Source organism: Scylla paramamosain, chromosome 43 (assembly GCF_035594125.1).
Source record: "Scylla paramamosain isolate STU-SP2022 chromosome 43, ASM3559412v1, whole genome shotgun sequence".
In the NCBI taxonomy this organism is placed as follows: Eukaryota; Metazoa; Arthropoda; class Malacostraca; order Decapoda; family Portunidae; genus Scylla; species Scylla paramamosain.
In genome coordinates this window covers 9124946-9134783 of record NC_087193.1, presented here as the reverse complement: position 1 = coordinate 9134783, position 9838 = coordinate 9124946, and the positions used below count along the sequence as shown (strand labels likewise).

General features: G+C 39.4%; 1 long non-coding RNA gene across 1 annotated transcript in view; it reads right to left on the bottom strand.

Annotated features, from left to right (window-relative positions):
* Nucleotides 1-8811, bottom strand: part of LOC135093767 (uncharacterized) — a 50398-nt gene extending 41587 nt beyond the window's left edge. The window contains exons 1-3 of the long non-coding RNA XR_010263486.1: nt 8736-8811; nt 8040-8201; nt 7372-7477 (exon numbers count right to left, since the gene is read on the bottom strand). This is a non-coding gene — a long non-coding RNA (uncharacterized LOC135093767). The remainder of the gene's footprint in view (nt 1-7371; nt 7478-8039; nt 8202-8735) is intronic.
* Between the last annotated feature and the right edge of the window lie 1027 nt (nt 8812-9838).

Below are 9838 nucleotides of genomic sequence, written 5' to 3'. Positions count from 1 at the left end.
TACTTATCGTCAATGGTCTCAAAATATTTAGCGTAAATAATGCACCGATACTTTTTAGAGCGAGTGTTCATGTGAAGCGAGCAGGCTGCAAGGGAGTGAGAGAGCAAGGCAAGCAAGTGCTGATAGGCTGGTGTGTTCATAACTCACTGATCTCATTTTGTTATTATTAGTTTTTTAATGATTCCAGTGATGGTTCAACAAGATTACTCTATTTTTCTATGATTGTAGTGATAGTTTAACAAGATTTCTGCGTTTTTTTATGATTCTAGTGATCGTTTAACAAGGTTTCCGTGACATTAATAAGAAAAAATATCCGTGAGAACCCGACTCGTCACCTCTGAGGCTTGTGGAAATAATAGTCATCTTGAGATTCCAAACCGTTTCAAAATAGGATCCATACTTAATAATGATAAAGGCAAGCAAAACATAATATAATAAAGGACTACAAAATAATAATAAGGTGACATAAGTAAATACAATGCATCGTCTTAATTCGTGACAGTAAAATATTTATACATTTATGAACTTTTCCGATGAAACGCTTCTGGAATTGGTCACGGAAGGTGCAGGTCTTGCTGAAAATGTAATGTGCAGCAGACATAATGCAAGGTTTTAATTATAATTCATGACGGCAAACCCTTGTTCATTTCCGTTTTTTTTTTTTTTATTTCTTTTCGACGAAGCTCTTCAGGAATGCTTAAAAAAAAACATGTGCATATCTTCCTGTAAAAATAATGTACAGAAATATGACGCATGTTTTTAGTCATAATTCATGAAAGCAAATCCATGTTCATCTCTCTCTCTCTCTCTCTCTCTCTCTCTCTCTCTCTCTCTCTCTCTCTCTCTCTCTCTCTCTGAAGATCTTAGAATTATAAAAAAAAAAAAAAAATGTGCATTTCTTACTGGAAAATTTTTCGGTGCAATTATAACAATAATGATAACAGGGGATTGCAGGCGTCCTTGGAGTCAGACTAATCTTTATGGCCTTGGTAACTCTTAGTGAGTGAAACAGTTTTGCTCACAATACACTTTTGTTGGGCTGGTTAATCTTTATGGGGCTGCTTCCTTCTTCCACCTCGCCTCAGACTGCGATATGTTCCCGCCAGACACACACACACACACACACACACACACACACACACACACACACACACACACACACACACACACACACACACACACACACACACACAGATACACATGTAAAAAGGAAGAAATAAGATGTGATTAAAAGAAAGACAAGAGAGAGAGAGAGAGAGAGAGAGAGAGAGAGAGAGAGAGAGAGAGAGAGAGAGAGAGAGAGAGAGAGAGAGAGAGAGAGAGAGAGAGAGAGAGAGAGAGAGAGAGAGAGAGAGAGAGAGAGATGGTGGTGACAGACAGACAGCCAGACAAAAACAAAGAAAAATCCTCACACACACACACACACACACACACACACACACACACACACACACACACACCTGGATAATTGGCAGGTCAGGAACAGATGAGGACTCTCTCTACCATTATCAACGGCTTTGTTTACACCTTGACCTCAAACGGACTCCATTTCTCAGATTTAAGACACCCCCACCCCCCTCTGTCTCTCTCTCTCTCTCTCTCTCTCTCTCTCTCTCTCTCTCTCTCTCTCTCTCTCTAACCTTATTACAATTCTATCTTTTTATCCCTTTTAAGTCTGTGTCAGAGAGAGAGAGAGAGAGAGAGAGAGAGAGAGAGAGAGAGAGAGAGAGAGAGAGAGAGAGAGAGAGAGAGAGAGAGAGAGAGAGAGAGAGAGAGAGAGAGAGAGAATTTTCCGCTAATCCTCACTTATCTTTCCTGCTTTATGCTCCTGTTTTCCGCCCTAGTTAATTTTTCACACTATTCTCTCTCTCTCTCTCTCTCTCTCTCTCTCTCTCTCTCTCTCTCTCTCTCTCTCTCTCTCTCTCTCTCTCTCTCTCTCTCTCTCTATCATTTTTTCTTTTTTTTATTAGATTAGGTTCTTTCCTGCCGGTGGATTCCTGCAGTCCAAGCTTAATTATGTTTTTTGAAATGTGCTTAGTAAGATAAAAGTGTAAATTGCCGCCGCCGCTGGTGCTGCTGCTGCTGCTGCTGCTGCTGCTGCTGCTGCTGCTACTGTTGTTGTTGTTGTTGTTTATTTATTATTAGTATTATCGTTATTATTGTAACTGTTGTTCTCTCTCAGCAGATTCATCAAATGTCTTCGTACTTTTCACTTTTATTCGTCCACACACACACACACACACACACACACACACACACACACACACACACACACACACACACACACACACACACACACACAGGCTTTGCCCTCTTTCCTTTGTCTGCGTCTTACCACAAAGACTTGTAATGAGGACTCGGGATCCCGTGGAAGAATGTCACACACACACACACACACACACACACACACACACACACACACACACACACACACACACACACACACACACACACTCTCTCTCTCTCTCTCTCTCAGCCACATAGTGAGTCAGGTTGGGTTTGAAGAGAGAGAGAAACTCACTCCACTCAAGTTCCCGTCTCTCTCTCTCTCTCTCTCTCTCTCTCTCTCTCTCTCTCTCTCTCTCTCTCTCTCTCTCTCTGTATGGGAATGTAGGGGATGAGACCAGCTGGTTTTGTGTGTGTGTGTGTGTGTGTGTGTGTGTGTGTGTGTGTGTGTGTGTGTGTGTGTGTGTGTGTGTGTGTGTGTGTGTGTGTGTGTGTGAGAGAGAGAGAGAGAGAGAGAGAGAGAGAGAGAGAGAGAGAGAGAGAGAGAGAGAGAGAGAGAGAGAGAGAGAGAGAGAGAGAGAGAGAGAGAGAGAGAGAGAGAGAGAGAGCCATTTGAACTTTTAGTAGGCATATGCTACTGATAAATCCGGATAATCATGTAAAAAAAAAAAAGGAAAATGAATAAGTAAACAAATAAATAAGCGAATATATAAAAAACAAAACCAGAAATTCATATACGTATCAGTTTGCATCAATATCTAATTAATCACTCCTTCACCTGAGTCCTACCTATCCAAACTGCATTGAAAACCCACCGATGGATCTTTTCAACATATTTCACGAATTGAAGGAGGCAGATGAGAAGACAGACAAACAAACATTGTGTCTACTAAAACTGATGAACTACAAAAAAATAAATAAAAGGAAAGAATAATAGCCAAAATCAACAAATTAAATAAAATATATATAAAAAAAAAGTATTAGTTTTTATCTTTTACTGGTGGGGGTGGTGGTGGTGGCTGTGGTGGTGGTGGTGGTGGTGGAAGTAATGGCACGGTATACATTCATGACAAGTCTGATAACCTGTCCACTGTTACTTCCACTGTGCTGTGTTTTCCCTTAATCCTCAGTTCTCCTTTTTTTTCCCCTTTAATATGTAGGAGGGGCAGCGGCCAAGGTCAATTAGGAAAAAAATAATAATAAAATAAAATAAAATAAAATAAAATAAAATAAAATAAAATAAAATAAATAAATGAATAAATAAAAAGGCTCACTGAGGTGCCGGTCCCCAATCAAGAATCAAGAAGCATTATCAAAAACTGGATGATAAGTGTCTTGAAACTGTCTTCTCTCCTTACAAACCCAGTACTGAACGATTCCTAGCAGATGAGAAGCCTTCAGATTGAGGAAGAACACATAACACAAAAGCAGTACAATGCAGCACGTTACCTGACTTCAAACCCACTGCAGAAGGGTCAGTTAATCATGGCCAGTTACGTGAACCCCTGCAGCACCACCTACAGGGCAGGTCGCTTTGTCACACACCTTACTCTCACAGCCTGCACATGCACTCCCACCCGCTGAAGAGAGAATGTAGAATTAACTGCTTTGTAATAAATGTTGTGTAATGAATTTCCAGACAACAAGGGACTTTATAAAACTATTCAAAACTATTCTACGCTCCAGTACAGTAAATTTTCTCGTATAGTAACGTTTGTGTATAAAATATGTATATAAATGACATTTCTGGAAGTACATTGCGTAAGTTTAAATATATATTCGTAATACGCCTTTGTATATACAATTATAACAAGACAAAACTAAGCTGCATATATTTTTTTTAAAGCAGTCTGGGGGAAAAAAAATAATTACCATCTCACATTTTAAAACATTTCCCCAAGTCACGAGCATTGCACTGTTGTAAATACATTCAACAAAAATTATACATATATCATTACACGTCATAAGATTACAAATAATTTTTCCACACCAGTGCATTAGGGGAAAAAAATCCACCTTTTTTTCCATTTTTTAAACTCTGGAATGAGGAAGCTGGATATTTTTCCGTCTCTTTTTTTCCCCTTTCACCCTTGGCCAGTTTCCTTGACATGTTGAATAAATAAAATAAAATAAACACCGATGGAAAACAAAGATGACGCTTCAGAAAAGGCAGCCTGAATAGTTTTTTTTTTTTCTTTTTCTTTTAACCCTCAGCATATCTTGACACGATGAGTGAAAATGAATAAAGTAAAATAAAAGAACTCAAAATATTGGCCACACTCTCTAGAATATGCAGTCTGAATAAGAATTGTTCTTTTTTCCCTCTTTTCGCCCTTAGCACACCTCACTGACACGGCAACACAGTAAATAAAATAAAATATATAAGCAAAATGACTGCAAAACATTGTTAATATGCAGTTTGAATAAGTATTTTTCGCTATTCTTTTCCTTTTTTTATCTTTAACACATCGCAATGACACGCAAAATAATAAACAAAACGAAATAAAATGGAGAAAAATGTAGAACAAAACATTAGTAACAACAACAACAACAACAACAACAACAACAACAACAGCAACAGCAGCAGCAGGAACAGCAAGAAGCACCATATTTTTCAAAGCTTGAGGATGAATAATTTCAAAGCAAGGCTGCGTAGGTGCGTCCCATTGTAAGAAATTCAATATATTACCAGTAAGTGAGTCATTCTATTGTTAGCTGACGACAATAGCAGAAATCTAATAGACGAATCCCTTAATTAATGATACGATGCATTGTCAAACAGCGGTCGATTAACTGATGATGTTTTTATTCTCTCTCTCTCTCTCTCTCTCTCTCTCTCTCTCTCTCTCTCTCTCTCTCTCTCTCTCTCTCTCTCTCTCTCTCTCTCAAAAATTCGAAGTTTTTCCATCTTTCACTCTAAATCGCATAACTCTCATACTTTAGAAGAAAAAAAGGTGCCATTACGCAAAAATTCACAACGAGAGAGAGAGAGAGAGAGAGAGAGAGAGAGAGAGAGAGAGAGAGAGAGAGAGAGAGAGAGAGAGAGAGAGAGAGAGTACATACCGGAAAAAAAAGTGATCTATATTAATTTCCACTGTAAAAGTAATCGTATTCTCTTTGCACATATTAATCAGATGCTCAGTTATAAAATGTATCTGATTCCCCCGCTAAAAGCATTAAATACATGCAAAAGGAATAATCCCTAAAATATATATTTCCAACAGGAGTATAATCGTTTCTGAATAACCAATGATATGTACAAATTACTCATAAATCCATGCACTATTTATCAGAGGAGTTAGATAATAGCACTAGATTAGATTCAGCTGAGACAAATATTATTTTCACCTGACGCTGTTTGAGTCCTGCATTAAGATGTCTAAAATCCGACCCTGGAAACTATTTAGAAATTGTACTCTTTGGCAAGTTATTCATCAAACGACCTAGTATTTATCAGAGGAGTTACATAATTACACTGCATCACATTCAGTCAACACTAACATTATTTCATCCGACGCTGTTTCAATCCTGTTATAAATCTGATGCTGGAAACTATTCTTAAACAAATCATTCATACAGACATCCAGAAAGTGTATTAAAAATTATATTCCAAGCTGATATTAAAACAAACACATCTTGATCTACCACAAGCCTGCTGCCAACACCACTACCGCTACTGCACGGAGAAAAGTAAGACCCCTTTGTGTTGTAAAAGACAGGTAGAAGATAGACAGGTAGGCAGGGCGGCAGGTAAGTCCTTGATCCTACCGAGACTAATGAAGTGTTCCCCAGGTAATTGTCATTCAAGTACCTACTAATTAGACACCAGGAAAACGAGACTACCTAGAGAGAGAGAGAGAGAGAGAGAGAGAGAGAGAGAGAGAGAGAGAGAGAGAGAGAGAGAGAGAGAGAGAGAGAGAGAGAGAGAGAGAGAGAGAGAGAGAGAGAGAGAGAATTATTTCCCTTCCTTTGATAAATGTTTAAATCAGGCGTGATAATTTATTCTTGTTTGCTAAACATTTTCAAATAAATACTGCAACACTTCAAATACACATAAGTCGATCATAGTGTTACGTTAGTATAATACGACAGTGAGAAAGGGAAAACAGCAAATGAATAAATAAAAGCGCAAATAAGGTGTGCTGGTATGCTTTTATACAATTGCACGTTGACTTCAATGGTTTGTACTTGTGTTACATGATATTTTGCACAAATTAAATATACGTAAAGTCATCAGGGTACATGTGAAAGAGTAATCATTAATTTTTCAGTCTGATACAAAGTGGCGTCTGGTTAACAAGAAGTAATACGAAGGGCTGCTGCAAGAGTTTCCGATTCCCTCTCTAAAAAGAGTAATCCCTGATAAACGCTTGAACCAAAAGAAATTTAATCGTTTCTGAGTGGTGAATGATGCATGCTAATCAGAGATGATTCCACTGCAACATGTGACAGAGGAATCAGAAAACACGCTATATCATATTTCAGCTGGCACAGACATTATTTCAACACACGCTTTCTTTCTCATTGTAACATGGCGCCTAAAACTTTCATTAAAATGTTTCTCAATAACATTTCCTGGGAAGGCAATGGAATCAAAGCCTATTCAAGGGACGAACAAATTGTACAGGTAGAATAATACTAAACTGTTCTATCTCTTAATGAATATATTGGAGAGTCGCAATTATAGACAGAGATCGAATGTTAAGTGTTCATCTGTCTAATTTGTACTGAGCCTGGACGCCAATTAAGAGTGTGGCAAGTGCTGAGTGGAAGTGAAAACAGGTGAAACAATGACGGTAACTGGCACAGGCTGGAACACACACACACACACACACACACACACACACACACACACACATCAACTAATCTAGAACGAAACGAAAAAAAAAAAAAAACTCATTAAGGTTAGTCTTACCAATAGCGGCTCCTCATTAAGCGCCTATGGTTGAGAGAAGAAAAAAAAAAAAAACTGCCCAACACGTGTGTGGGGGTTTTGTTTTTGGGTCATGCATGGTGAATGAAATAAATAAACACTCACTAATAAATACTGTGCAACACGTGGGGGGGGCTGTTTTGGGACCAAGCATGGTGAATGAGTAAACTTAAAAAAAAAAAAAAAAAAAACACGTATACAACAATGCTCACACTTGTAGCAGGACGCCAAGTGACAAGCATGAGTGTCAGTGATGCAGGGACGCGGAGCTGGAGTCATCACCACCACGACTAATACAGCACGAGGATCACGTCTCTCCTATGAGTGTTAGAGAACAAGACAGACAGACTGGCAGAAAGACAAGTGAGGCTGTGATTCCCCTACCACTGCTAATGAAGTGTGCTCCTGGTAATTGTCATGCAAGTGCGTGCTGAGAGAGAGAGAGAGAGAGAGAGAGAGAGAGAGAGAGAGAGAGAGAGAGAGAGAGAGAGAGAGAGAGAGAGAGATTAAGAAAAAGCCTACTTATATTGTCTTTCAATACCTTCTAATAATAAATCACACACAAAACCTCTCAATTTACTAATAACAATGTGACTTCTGGTGAAAAAAGTTCCGTGACGGGGTGGAGGGCATGCAGGTTACCAAAAAAATTACTGGCGGGATGCAGTTTCCCAAAAATTTACAAAGAAAATAATTCGGCGCTAGTGGACATACATGTGGGGTCCCTTGTTGGCTGGGCCCCGTCCGGCAGGTCTGAGTTGCCAGTTTTGTATTTTCCTTGCTGTGTTACCAGGCCAGGCAGCTCAGACCTGCTGGACGCGACCAAGCCAGCTGGAGACCCCACATCACTAATGCCTTATAATTCCACACTGTTGCTTACCTTTTCAGACACCACTGAAGAAGCTCACGTGCGCTCCGTAATGCCAGCACGACACACATCACAAGCCACTTGATAAACGGTGCCCATATTTCCAAGCACTGCGCATCTATTTCCAGCACACACTCAGGCACTGACACCTCACCTTCCTCACCCACGTGTGCTCTACAATGCCAACACCACAGAACACACCACAGGCCAGAGGGAAATAGTGTTCGTATTCTCAAGCACTGCACACCTCATTACCAGTACTCTTAATAATATCTACAAGTTACAGGGGTTTTCAGAAATGTTTTCATGATCTTAGTGACAGTTTAAGGCATTCTCTGCAGTATAATTGGGAAAAGCAACATGGGAACTCGACCAGTCATTTGTATTTCATCTCCACCATTTTAAACTAGCTATAGTATAAATTCCTGGTGTTTGCAAGTGTTTTCACGATTCTAGTAATAGTTCAACGAAATTCCTGTACTATTATTGGGGAAAGACACCATGGGAACTCGACCAGTCATCTCTGTGGCCAAAACACTTAGAAATACTTGCAGCATAAGCCCGTATACTGAAAAGCTACAGACCAAGAGCAGAGTTCTCGACTTTCTCCTCTTAGTAATTTAGAAATTTTGTTAGTCTGTCACTTGAACCACAAGAAAACATCCTTGAAAGCCCGTGAACCTTCAAATAGAGAGTAGAAGTACTTACTGCATAATATTTCTTCATAATATGGCTACAGTATTGCAGGAACTACGCACACTCCTACCGCCATGTTCAGTTGACGGGGCCTGAGTGGTGAGGAGTGAGGATGCTCGCTTGATTTTGGTGTTCCTTGTGAAGTAAATACTAATAAAAAAAAAATCTAATCTACTTGTTTTTATTTTAAAATTCATTATTGGTTTATGATTATATGTTTCAGATTATGTTAGCTGGTAAGAGTGTATTTTTCAAGGGTTAGCCTAATACGTTCATTTGACTTCGAGCTCTTTGATAAAATAACAATGTTCATGAAATATGGCCTATTTTTCGTGTGTTTTATTTTATTAGAAGGTTTGATATTACATTTATTTTAAGTAAAATGTCGTTTGCTCCTAGAACTTATTTCTAGTGTAAATCAAATAAACATCTAAATTGCAACAATAATAATAACAAAAAAAAATCCATTAAAATGAAAACACAGCATAACACAGAAATGGTAAATAAATACTGCAGAAATAAGACTGACAGCTAGAAATTTTTCTTAATAATTACGAAAAGACGGATCCTCAGTTCACTGCTCACGGCTCTAGTTAGTCACGTAGGCACCTTGCTACTGGGAGGCAGGGATGTACTGCGTAGCCGCGTTAAAGTATATATATATTAAGTGTTATATCGAGTGCGTTGCATCGTCAGGCTCAGCTAAAGGTGTGAAGAAGCAGGTGAATGAAGGAGGCCACGGTGGAACAACAGGTGAAGGTAAATAATGAGTTTAAAAGAGTCACTAGGATTGCTGTTTAAGAAGCCAGCACGTGCCTCCCCCATACCCCTCCCTCTCACCGTCGATCCCCTACCCCACCCAGCCCACTTCTCCCTCTTCCTTTGCTGTCCTCTCATCCCCTTCCCGTTTCCTCTTCCTCGCTCTTCCCTTCCCTTTTTACCCAAGGATAAGTGTAAATACGTAGGTAGGTATGATTCATACAGGGACTGCCACGTGTAGGTCAGACGGAACGGAACGGAACGGAAGGGAAAGAAGAGTGGGGGAAGCAGAGAACAATATAGAGGGAAATGTGGGGTGAAAGACAGCAGTGGGTAGAAAGTGTGTGGGTTTGACG